The following is a 13,331-nucleotide window of genomic DNA, read 5'->3' as shown; positions in this document are numbered from 1 at the left end:
CATGAGATCTTACACGGGTTTCTAGCAGAACATTTGGGCCATGTGACTGAGACTGGAGACTCAAGCTTGTCCAGCATCTGAGGCTCAACGTAGGCAAGACGTTATTCACGTCATCCTTAACCCTCACACGGGTGCATGTGTGCATTTATTTTAATAAACAGGCGGGGGTTGGATCAGGACTTTTTCGGGAAGGGGGCTTTAACTCTTTGCCCCTCCTGCAGCAGGAGCAGCAGCAGCAATGAGCGTGTTACTCTCCCATTGCAAATACCAGGTTGCAAATACCACTTCCCATCAGGGCAACAGTGAGGGCAAAGATTAAAGTCCCCTTGCACATACCATGATCTCAGTCCAGTTTGGGCTCTCCTGTGCTTGCCATTCAGGCATAATTACAGTTAACAATAGTACAGCAGCAACAGCAGTGATGTGAATAACGCCATGTCTCATTTGGCCTCCAGTGCCCCCTCTTGTCCTCGCCCACTCGAAGTAGATGAAGGCATAGGCTGAGGTGATTTCTCATAGTCCAGGGGGATCTACACTACTGCTTTAAAGCACTTTATAACATTTTTGATAACTGTTGGGGCCCAGGACACACTGCATATACAGTTTTCAAAACGTTTTCAAAGTGCTTTAAAGCGCTTTAAAAGCAGTAGTGTAGATCCCCCCCCCAGTCTCATTTCTATGGAGTTTAGCTCACTGCATGGCTGTGAGGCCAATGAGCTTATTTATGGCAGCCTCCACTGTCAAAACATCACAGAACCATAATAGGATTATGCAAATCAGACTTCTCCAACCTGGTGTCCTCCAGCTGTGTGGGACTGGAACTCCCATAATTCTCATCCAGCATGGCCATTGGCTGGAAATGATGGGGAGTTCAGTCCAACACAGCTGGAAGGCACCAGGTTGGAAAAAGCTGGTGTCGATACTTCATGAAAAAAACATGGCCACCCAGTTTAACTTCACTACATCCATCCTTAAAAATGACAATGAATCATCTTCAATCTGTTTGTTCCTCGTATGATGTTAATAGCAAGGAAAACTTTATCACTAGTGGAGTAGTGGTAAATTTTGAAGTGCAAGTGCCTATCATAACCATCCCCTAGCCATGCACCGAAGAAGAACTCAAAATGTGTTAATTCATAGCAACAAGCTCGTTCTAGATTTTTTATTGCCACCAGGAGCAGATCTTTCGTAAAGCCATTGGGTCTTAATTGCCTATTCAAGACCACACTATCCAAGAATACTTTGAATTACAACAGACATAGCTACAGTATATATTCTTGCTGAGAAAATTCAATTTCCCCAGGCCCACCAGTTTCTGTGAGTGTTGCAGCTAATCTCAGAGGGAACAGGGAATTCTGAGGGGGGTGGGGGTGGCTGACGACATCAGCATCCCTGCTAATTAAAAATCGGTAGGGCTGCACCCCTGTGAACTCTAGCTCCACTACACCACTGGTTGTTGCTGCCCTTAGGCAAACTGGAAGCACTGCCGCCTAACAAAAATGAGAATGCTGAGATGTATAAATCCAGGAGGCCACCATTTGTGAAAATAAAAGACCATGATTAGCAGTTGCTTGTTGGCTTCGAATGCTTGGGAATCAGAAATCCTACAGGTTCACCTTTCTTTGGGCAACTCCAGCCTGGATGGTCTCAATAGGCTGCTTACATATCGAGTGAGCTTTCCCATAGAACTGAAGTATCTCTCTGGGAGTCAAAAGGAGCTGGATCCTTGACAAGGTGCCCTGGCCAAGGTTCCGAAACTTCAGTGCTATTGACCGGCTTTTGTCCCTCCTGAAAGCAATCCTGTACCCTCAAAGATACTTCCTGCTGCAGCTGCTCAGCCCTGACGTGGAGATGCTAATCAACCCCCTTGAATCAGATAAATTCTGTCTCACAAACAGGGGGACCAAAGGACCAGAGGACTTTGCTTGGCCTTTTGCAAACGTATTCAGCCACGAAACCTGCATTTCTGCATCTCATTTTGACTTGTTTTCTTTCTTTCAGCAAGAAAGAGAGAGAGAGAGAGAGAGAGAGAGAGAGAGAGAGAGAGACGCAGCTTGAATGGCTTCTCTTTCTGCAGTGGGAGCTTGAAGCCAAGCCTGGAGCCCGCTCGGACAAATTGCTGAAGCAATGGGAAGCAACACAAGAGATCTTCAGCGTGCTTTTGCATTCCACAGCAGCTGAAAGTTCAGCTTTCTGCCTTTTATTTTTAACTTTGTCCTGACCAGCTTTCCTGAGCCTTTCACAGTGTTCGTCCAAAACAAAAATATTTGCATACCTTCTAGTGTGTTTATAGGTATCTTCATCAATTCAGTCCATTCAGAAGATGCTGTCTTGCTCATTTATTTTAGCTTCTATATTAGGAGAGGCCAATAAAAGCATCTTGCCCATCTTGGACCTGGCAATGCCTGTACAGATATACACAGTGATAGCCAGACGACAGGGCCTGTCTGTGTTTGGGCAGGAAAGAAGTTTGAAAGCACAGTCAGATAGGAGATTTGTCAGGCTATAAGCTTCAGGGAGCAGAAGGCAAGGCACTGTGAAAGAGGTAAGGCACAATCCTATGCATGTTTAGACAGAGCAAAAAAATATGCATAGGATTGTGCCCTTCATCTACTTCAGCCTCCCCAACCTGGTGCTCTCCAGATGTGTTTGACTACAGGGCTGGATGGGGGGATGTTAGGAGTAATCAAATGCTTCTGGACTGGAGGCATCTGGTTGTGGAAGGCTGGTCTACTTTATGAGAAAAGGAATACTTACACACATACACACACAGTGGCATTTTGAATATATTATTATTATTATTATTATTATTTATTTATATAGCACCATCAATGTACATGGTGCTGTACAGATTACACAGTAAATAGCAAGACCCTGCCACATAGGCTTACAATCTAATATACAAACCCACTCGGGGGTTGCCATGTTGTGCAAACTCAGCCACTGGGGGCTATTGGAGTTTTTAACAACCCTCGCATAACCATACAAAAACCAAGGGCTATGTGAAGGTTGGAACAACTCTGCATGCTTCCAAACAGCAGGGGGAGATAGAGAACATATTGTATCAACAGCCGCTTGTCTTGTTCATCCCCTTGTTGCCCTGTAACTTGATTGGTTCCTTTCTCCTTCTCCCTCCCCTTCCTCTTCCTAGCTGCAACATATGCTCTGTCCTTGAGGGAAGGAAGTAACCATATCTCATGCCTTTGCTTACTTATAAATCCAGCTTTAAGGGGTGCTTGTAGTTAAATAGTTAGCCTTCTCTAATGATGCGTATAAAAGCACAAATAAAGTAAGTTGATTTGAGCGTCTTCTAAACTGGCCGTAGATTGTGTTTATTCCCTCTAATACTAAATGCTGTGTTAATACACTTTTTTGTATAAGGCAACTCTGCTGTAAGTCTCACCAGACTTTCCAACACAAATTACCTTCAGTGGTTGGAGTCGCACAACATGGCAACCCCCGAGCACAGTCTGGCATGTTGTGCAACTGGACACAATAACCCCAAGTATAAGCTTCCCAAACACTCAGTCCCTACAAAACATAAAGAAAGGGACCAAGTAGTTATAAAGTGGGTGAAATTGTAATTGAACAATATACATATAGTGCATTTGTTAGAAAACAATAATTACAATCCAGCTTGCCTTAAGTGGTGCCCTTCAGATGTGTTGAACTAAAACTCCCACTATCTCCAATCAACCAACAGGGAGCTATTGCCATGATGGCTGAGGATGATAGGAAGTGTAATTCAACATGCCTGGAGGATGCTAGGTTGGGGGTGGCTGCAAATCAAGGCAACACACTGGCTCTCATGCAAGTTGGCAACTCTTCTTTTTAAACAGGGGCCATGTTCTGAATTTAGCAAGGGCTAAAGGGTTGACAGGATTGGCTCTGCCAACTAATTCTCTCTAATGGAAGCCAAGACCCAGGCCAAAGGATTATTCACTCTGTTTTCTACAGTGTGACAGACCCTTTGGCAGAGACCTCCCCATATTATACATCTCAGCTGTTCTCTCAGAGATGCAGCCAAAGGGCTCTTAAAAGGCATGGATGTGGGGTGCATCATAAGGGGCTGTGAAGGTTTGAGACCTACAGAGGCAAAGTAAAAAGGTTAGGCCTTAGAGGCTTGGGTTCTTTCCTGTTGGGAGGAGTTATTGCTGAGAGGAGTAGTTTCATTTCTCTGGTTAAGATTCATTTCCCTGGTTAAGTTACATTTCTCCAGGTAAGTTTCATTTCTTCAAGGTAGAAACAGTACTTTGTGTTTGGGAGGAAGAGGGTATAAAAAGAGAGGAGAAAGCAGGAAACGCTGAGAGCATGAGGAAGCAGCAGCCGGAAAAGCCTAAATGCAGCTAGGGTAAAAGAACTTGTATTTTGCACTTTTATTTTCTTTTAATGTGTTAAACATTAAAATGTCTGGAATATGTCATACCCCAAATCTACAGCCTAAACCCCACATTATAAAGCAAGGAGGGTGGGACTCTTAAGGAGGCAAAAGATCCTTAAGGAGTTGCTCAGGGGTCCAGGTCATAGAAGGAACCCTGACAGGGCTATGTCCTTAAGATCAAGTTATAGAAAAGGCTGCTTCATAGCACATTTTCCCTCTGGAAAGTACAGTTTGTTCATAGACCATCTATTGTGATGATCACACACTGATGTATTCACTGGCTTAGATCCAGGTTTTACTTTCCGCAGCAGAAGGGACCTTCTGCTCATGAATGAACCCTGCCCAATTTGGGGGGATCTCCCCAGCCTTCATACCACAGCTCCCCAATACAGCAGGGTCTCCTGAATTTCTGTAACATTTTCAGGGGGCAGGAGGGACTACCCTGAGAAGGAGGGGGGCGGGAAAGTCTACTTCACCAGTGCAGTGGATCCTGCTTAAATCTGGATCCAAGCCATGATGTATAAAAATGCCGTAAAGCTGTAAAATGCTTATTCTCTGTATATGATCAAAGCCTCACTGTGTTATACCAAAGCCTGTTCATTCTGTTTTCCTAATTCCAGCTGCTTCCCCTACATGGGACCTTCTTGGTGTTTTGTCCTGCAATTCCCATGATCTCCAGCCAGAATAGCCAGTGGTCAGGAATGATGAGAACTGAAGCCCTACGTAGAGAGGGAGAGGGGAAAATATATTACTCAGTATGAGAACTGTCCTGTAAGCAGTCCCATCCAAACATACATGTGCCAGGCTGGTCATGATTTTGTGGACTCATTTTTAGTGTACAGCTCAAAGCACTATGAAAACCTTCAAAGTCCGTTTAATCAGGGATCCTGGCAGGACACACAAAATGATGATGCATCTTTGCCATCAGCGACAGCAGCACTGAAATCTCCAAAATGCTACTGCCAGTACACCGTCAAAGCCAGGCCAAATTCAACCAGCCTTGAGCACATTGCAAATTCAAAGAACTTTACAGATTATTATTATTATTATTATTATTATTATTATTATTATTATTTATTTATATAGCACCATCAATGTACATGGTGCTGTACAGAGTAAAACAGTAAATAGCAAGACCCTGCCGCATAGGCTTACATTCTAAACTTAACCGCCCAGAGAGCTTCAGCTATGGGGCAGTATATAAATGTAACAAATAAATAAATAAATAAATAAATATAGATGTCTACTTGACGAAATTCTCTTAATACAACTGCTCTGCCCCTCACATCAGTCAATGCACAAGGAGGTGAGCAGTAAAAGCTTGGGTCTTGTGCTGCAAACTGCTCTGAGGCACAAATCAATCAAACAGCCATTTTGCCACGCTGGAGCAGTAGCGTGTATTTGGTTTGGCATGGGCCCAGGACCCCTTTTGAGTCACGAGAATTGGTTCTTGAGCCTCCCCTTCAAGAAAATGAAACATGTGCCTCCCTGAACCCAGCTAAGTAAACCAAAACTATCTGTGGGCTGGAGACAGGCAGATCAAAGCAGGGATATGTGGCAACCTAAAGAAAATAGAAGCATACTCTGTAGAGGACTGCCCTGGTAACAAGAGCAGCCTTCTCCAGCCTGGTACCTTAAAGATGTGTTGGACTACAAGCCTCATCATCCCCAGCTATCATGGCCAAATGGATGATGGGAGTTGTAGTCCAAGACATCTGGATGGCACCAGGCTGAGGAAGGTTGGTCAAGAGCTGTTGCCTCTTTACATAGTTCAAGAAGCAGTGGGTTAACTCATTAAAGCTTTTGTGTGAATCAGTCTCTTGATTCTTTTCTAGCTACACGACCACCACAATACCATGAGTAGATGCAGGAAGTGGTTAATGCAGAGGGGGACCTAACAGCAGCAATTGCTGAGGACCCATCCAGCATAAAAGCTCTTGCAATTATTTAGAGCCGAGTGATTCAAAAGCCTTCAATCAGTGTCTTCCCATTTCTGTTAAAGTGGTTTCTCTACCAGCCCTTTAACTAATTGCACTGTTCTTATGGCAAGTCTTCCAGGGTAATAACTACAGACATATAACATTGAAGTGCTTCTCTTGAATGATAATACTGGAAGTGGAATAGTTTTTACATAAAATTGTATTTTTTAAATGTATGGATTTTAAAAAAGCACAAAATATATGGATTTAAAAAAAGCACAAAAAAAGGGGATATTTTGCCTGGATTTCTTGCAGCAATAAATTATTGAAAAGTAATGCCATTTGATTACTCTTCAAATGTTTCGGGGACCATGAAGACTCAAATCTGTTGTACCTATGTTTACACCTCACTTTCTTGTCGAAAATGTTGACTCTGAAGACATTAAGGGCACAATTCTGTTGCAATTCCATTCAGCCTCCAAACACGGAGGCTGATGGGAATCCTATGCAGAGCGGGAGCAGACAGAGGCCATCATTGCCTGCATGCTTCCCACTTCCCACTCTGCATTTAACTAGATGTGTATTTTCGCCTGTCTAGTCGAGACATCAGGGAGAGAATTAGAGCATCATCACACCGGGGGGGTGGGGTGGGGTGGATTGTGATTGCTTACCGTCGGTTTTCCACCTGCGCATTTGTCCCTCATTACTTCCTCTTTTTAAAGAGGAAGTAAACAATGTGCACATGGCCCATTCAGTGGGCTGTTTTGATCATAGAGATAGTGGCAATTTCCGTCTTTAAAAATAAAGGCTAGGAGGGGCAGGAGGCATGCAGGAGACAGACGATGTCGTGAGATGGACCAGTGAAAATCTGTGAGGGCAATAAAACGCTCATCTGATGGAGCTCTTAGGCTGGGACGGATATAATGTAAGGCAGCCTCCCCGGTCTCCTCCCCTGCCCACCAGCATGCCCCCTTTCCCTTCCCTCCGAAGTTGTGTTTGCAACCTCAGAGAGGCAGCCGGCATGATTGTCTCCATGCCAGACGTGAGGGAGAGAGGGAGGGGAGGGTGGGGAGCTGTTGCTGGGGAACATGGATGGGAGGGTGCTGTTGCACCGTGTCCTGTTTGTGGGTCCTTGGGAGACAGCTGGTTGGCCACTGTGTGAACAAAGTGTTGGGCTAGATGGACCCTTGGTCTGATCCAGCAGGGCTCTTCTTATGTTCTTATGAGCTCGGACTCCTGGATATGAGGTCAGCACTGACTCCAACCTTGTATCCAGGAATCCGAAATATCTTGTGCCCCCCCCCCCCCCAGATGCTGTCTAGGGGCTCTAGGGTAGCTCTCTAAGAAGAAAGATGAGACGTTTTCTGGCCCTTAGAGTATGGTCAGCAATCTATGAGACTATAGAGGAACAATGAATGTTTAATCAAAATTCCTTACCTAGGGCATTTGCAACAGAAAAGGTGCTGTAACTGAGCACTCCTTTCTTCCAGCCTTCCATCATGCACTGGCATCAGCATGGAGATCCTGGCTTGCATTAAGCCAGAGTTCCCTGTTATGTTTATACTGGGGAACTCTGTCAGAATGTTGGCCTGGCTTATTATCCTGGTTTGTTAATTTACATTAGTTCTTAGTTTTGGATGTAACAGGGAACTCTGGCTTAGTGCAAGCCAGGATATCTGTTCTGAAAACAATGTGTGATGTGAACAAGGTGATGTGAGGGAGGAACATGTGGGCACAGCACAAATTGACAGTTTCAAAAATCATTTATGGAGCCACAGATGAACGTCCACAGGTAGCTACTTGCCGCATTCAGACGTCGTGCCAAACCATAGCTCATTTTTTACACCTGAACTGATGTTAGCCTCATAAGCCATGGTTCAAGAGGGGCTGTCAAACCAACATATCAAAGCATATTTTCATGCCAGCTTGCTAGTCACAAGTTTGCACACTGCCTGTGGTTTTCTGTTACAGCTGAATTCACAAACCTTTGACAAACCACACTTACGGTTGTTTTTTCTCCACCTCATAGAGATCTGAGTGGATTTATGAAGCTGATTGCTGTACAAATAGAAAAAAAAAGAAAGAAATATCTCACAGCTATATATTGTCTCTGAGAAAATTCATTCTCCCCCAAACACATAGCTCTAGCTACTCTGAAGATTACAGTGAAGCTCAGAGGGAACAGGAAAGTCTGAAGGGGGGTGGGGTGGCAGATGACATCAGCAACCCTGCTAATTAAAAAGTGCCAGCAGCGCATCTCTGCTAGCCCCAGCCCCACTACACCATTGTTGCCACTGTAGCTCTTCTGCCCTTCTGTTTCCCCAGCATACGTCCGAAATGGGGATAAAACTACTCAGGCCCTGGAGTACCTTATTTTATTTCTCTCCCACTGGGAACAATGACAGGGGAAGGTTATTTTGTAAAATGGCTGTAAAAGGTCAAAGGAAGAGGAAAAACATCCCTCCCCAACACACACACATACACACACACACACACTCTACTACTACTACTACTACTACTACTACTACCTTCCACGCTGCCAGCAGACGCCCGGTAGGAGATAGGAAGTAGCCATTCACCCACCGTGATTTCTCCTTTCCTCCGCCCCTTCTTAGCTTGCTCTGCCCATCTCTATTTCTTTTCCAAATTGGTTGTCTCAAACGTGCAGCCCTTCAGTTACATAAGCAACCAAAGCAGAGATGTAACATTTCTTTAAAAGGCAATAGAGGCGACTGAGCCCGGGTGGAAGGGTTCCAAATTTCATCATAGCCAAGACAGCCATCCATAAGGCAGTCTGGTTGGCTTTGGGGGCTAGAGCTATTCTCGAAACCTCTGGCGGCACCGTTATTATTCCATGGTTTCCTCTTGCTTTCACTTCTCAAGTTCAGCCGCTCCTCCGACGGAAGAAGCCAAGCAAAACAGAGATGTGGCACCGGCAGAATTTCTTGCCTGGACTATTCTGTCGATGGTGTTTTTTGTGGCCAACACTCACGAAAAGGATGTGTAGGTTTAAAGAGGGAGTGTATCGTTAACAAGAGGGTTGTCACCTTTACAAGCAGCAGTGCTTTAGCAGCTAAATAAGAGGCAGAAATCAATAGATGAAACTTCTTTCCCATCACAGAGCTGCAGTGATGGAACGTGGAGGTGAAAACTAGCACTGTGCACAGACACACACACCCTCCCCACCCACTTCGGAGGCTGATTCAGAGCTTCTGAATTGGCCCTGATCTGCCTTGGCCCACCTTAGCCTGGATCCAACCTGCTCCAGATTTGGATGTCCGAATTATTAGGACACCCAATGGGCCGGCTGGTGCCCACTTGTCCCAGGCTCCTGCCAATCCCCCGCCCTGCTGCACGAGCCCATTGTTCCTTACCTGGACCCGCCATGAGCAGCCACAGTTCTCCAGGCCCTTGAAGATGCCTGGATGGCTGCAAGCGCTCATGGTGGGTGCCAGGTAAGGGGCAGGGGGCTCACGCAGCTTGACATCTCCCAAGTAGCTGCCCCTGCTTGCGTCCCCCTAACTTCCATCGCGGGAGCCTCCTTCTCCTTACCTGGACCCTGAGCAGCTGCAGCCTCAGCTCAGAATTCGGATTGAGACGAAGTGGTGCACAGCCCTAGTAGAAACCATTAAAGGACCATCAATAGTTATTCCCTCCCCACGTTATCCACTGGTACTTGGGGCTGACAGTTGCAATCCCTGGAAATGCATTCTTTATTTGGTTGAGCTTTTATATTGTATTTTATGTTATGGTTTTATACTGTTGTTTTATACTTTGAATGTTTTTAATTTTTGTGAACTGCCCAGAGAGCTCCAGCTATTGGGTGGTATAGAAATGTAATAAATAAATAAATAAGTAAATTCTTATATAGATCAGCCTAAATATATAGGGAGATGCACGTTTGGACCAGCTGATGAGGCAGTAAGAAGGCATGAGCTTTGAAGTTGCATGGAATTCATTACTGGGCAAAAATGAAAGGTGTTACTGGTTTTCTGATATGGCCAGGAGAAAGGCCAGATTGGAGCGGCAGTGTATGCATGTCAAGAAGCCGATTCAGTAGGAGGGTGGAAAGGAAGGGGCTAGATCAGAAGGGGAAGCTGGAGCACTGTTAGACGAAGACAGAGGAAGGTAGTGCTAGTAGGGCAAAAATCGGCAGAAGAAGGGGCACAATTGGGTCCTGTGGAGGACAGAAAGTGGCTGGAAAATGGTGTCACAGGTCTAAGGCATACTTCCCCAACCTAGGGGCTGTCTTCACAGCGCAGGGTTGCCACTGCTCTGTGGGCGGTGGCAGCAAGTTCCCCCCCCCCTTAAGAATGGTACACTTGATGAGGGAAATGATGATATTCCTATGTATGTAATGTTCCCCCCCCTCTTTTCACGACTCTTCTTTTTCGTTCTGTTTTGTTAATATTCACAATAAAAAAAATATTATTTTTAAGTTGTCCTAATGAGGGGAGCCAGCGCAGGCTTTCTGGTGGTCATTAGGCTCGCCAGGCCTGTCCCCTCCCCTTCCCGCAGCTTCTGGCAACCAATAGGAGGTCACCTTCCACCTGGGAATGCCCCCGGAGTGGCTCCAAGCAGGGTCAGACTGGTGGAAGAGGCAGGCTGACCTTGCTCCAGCTGGAAAAGTTGGGGTAAGTCCCCAACTTTTCAGCCACGCCTCTTTGTCCCGGGGTGGTTTCAAATCTGCGGCTGCGTCATCTAACTGACACAGCATGGATTCGGAGCCACCCCGTGGCAAAGATGATATCAAAACAGCCCCCTAGTGCCAACAACTCCCATCATCCACAACAAAAGTTATTGGTTGTTCTGGCTGGGGTTGGTGGGAGTTGTTGTCCAACACATTTGGCGAGAGCCAGGCTGGGGTAGACTGGCCTAGAGAGAGAAGTCACAGGCTAATGGGAAAAGGATTTAGATGCCACCCTTTGTGCTGACATGAGATGAGAGCTGAGCCTGCCAGCATGTTTTTACCATGGTGGCTGTATGGCACCTCCGTGATCAGAAGCCGCCTGCCTCCTCTTCTCTGAGTAGTGTTTTCTGTGGGAAGCAGGGAAAAGAGGGGCCTTTATGCCCTGCTTCTGGGGTTCTTGAAGGCATCTGACTGGCCACTGTGGGAAACAGGATGGTGCATAACATGAAGCTTTGGTCTGATCCACCACCAGGCCCCTTCTTACATTGCTGTTATTGGTTTTGACAAACTATTTGAAAGCAAAAATAACAGCTGTAATTTAGTCGCCAAGACTGCAGGAGAGTAGTAGGTTGATTGCTGCACGATGAATACATTCATGGGCTCAAACTTTTCTTGATCTAGTGGAAAGGATCTACTTAGTTTGGTGGCATCACACTACAGATAAATCAAATGATGTAAGGCCCACAACGCACCGCAATATTCAGAACCTTCCCTTTTTTTTTCCTTTTCTTTTTTTTGGGGCAGAGTTTTCCAGACAACTCTTCTGGAATCCTGGGAGGAAAGGCTGCCAGCCAACTCCCTGACACGTCAGCTTGTGAACAGAGTGACCTGCTTTCCATTCCAGATGGAAGCTATCTCTTGGTCAGAGGCAGATGTAGGAGGGATGAAGCTGTTTTCTCTCTCCCCAGCAGGTGATTCAACATTTCATTTGGCAGTTCTTTCTTTAAAAAAACAAAACAAAGAAAAGGCACAGAGAGAGAGAGAGAGAGACAGCATTTTTTTAAATTTGATTTTATTCCTGACCTATCCTGTCCTTTATGCTCAAACTGGACGTGCTTTTTCTAAGAGCATCATCAGAGAAGTGTTTTATCGCACGCTCGTTACTGCCCATTCACGTTTTGTTGCAGGTCCTTTTGACGTCGCCGTCTGCCTCCTCTGCATCTCCCACCCCTTCTGCTGGTTTTCCCGTCGCAAAAAAAGACCTGGAAAATCCGACTTGGTTCAGCTGTAGTGAAACGTGCCACCATTTCCTGCTGTGTGCAGGAGAAGCCGCGGAATAAAAATGCCCACTGAATGGGCCACAGGATCGTTGTTTACTTCCTCTTCTCTGTGTAAAGAAAGAGGAAGTATTGTGGGACAGAAGCAGGAGGGAAATTGATGGTAAGGAAATGCGATCCCCACCTCATCTGATGACGCTCTTGCTCCACCGAACTGAGAGCAAGTGAGGAGACATTGGATGAGAATAGAACATACTTCCTCCACCCCCTTCTATCCCTTAGAGTCAGGATCAGTCTTCCCTTTATGCAAATAGGGAAGTCACCTCAGGCAGCAGTTGCTGAGGGCCAGGGGACAGAGGTGAGGTGTTTGGATGGCAGAGCTGTGTTGGCCATCTGGCTTGATCCTGAGACCCTCAGGCGCTGTGAAAGATGCTATTCAGTCGCAACTGCTGAAGTAAATTTCAACTGACCATCCGGTCAATTTCTGTATATTGAATAGGTGGAGCATCTTCAACTTTGGCCCAGGCAACAAAATATCTGTCCCTGTCCCTGTCAAGAGTTACCAAATTTTGCCTGGCCCTTGCTCCTCTGCCCTCAATAACCAGTTGATCAGCAGCAGCTAGCAGATGGTAATGTTTATCTCCATGCCATGAAAAACATCTTTGTCAATTTCTGCCAATCAAACAGTGTAAGAGCAATCTGGGACATGTTTCCTTGGTCAGTTGGCATCCCCACCCTGGGCCAAAAAGAAGAAGAAAATAATCCTCCCCTCTGAATTGCTTCCTATCCAGCAACAAAACAAATCTCCCCACTCCTTGGGTCAGTCAATAACACTTTCTATTTTTAATTCCTCGGAAAGTGAAAAGCAAACACAAATGCACTTTTGAGAGAGCCCTTTGCTTTGTAGAGTTTCCTTGGAAAACTACAGATTGAAGAGCCTAAGTTGTGCTGGGCAGAAACACCATTATCCATTAAGTTTGTTTTGAAAGGGGAAAGCATTCAGACATTGATGCAATGGAGCCTCACAAAAACACAGTGATTTCAGACAGGTCATATAAGTGAAGGAAAACCTGCCTATAAACTTTGCTGCTTCCCCCCCCCCCTCTCTTCCCAGGCTTCGGGTG

This window comes from Elgaria multicarinata, chromosome 3, assembly GCF_023053635.1.
Source record: "Elgaria multicarinata webbii isolate HBS135686 ecotype San Diego chromosome 3, rElgMul1.1.pri, whole genome shotgun sequence".
Lineage (NCBI taxonomy): Eukaryota > Metazoa > Chordata > Lepidosauria > Squamata > Anguidae > Elgaria > Elgaria multicarinata.
Note: the sequence above shows the minus strand (reverse complement) of the source record.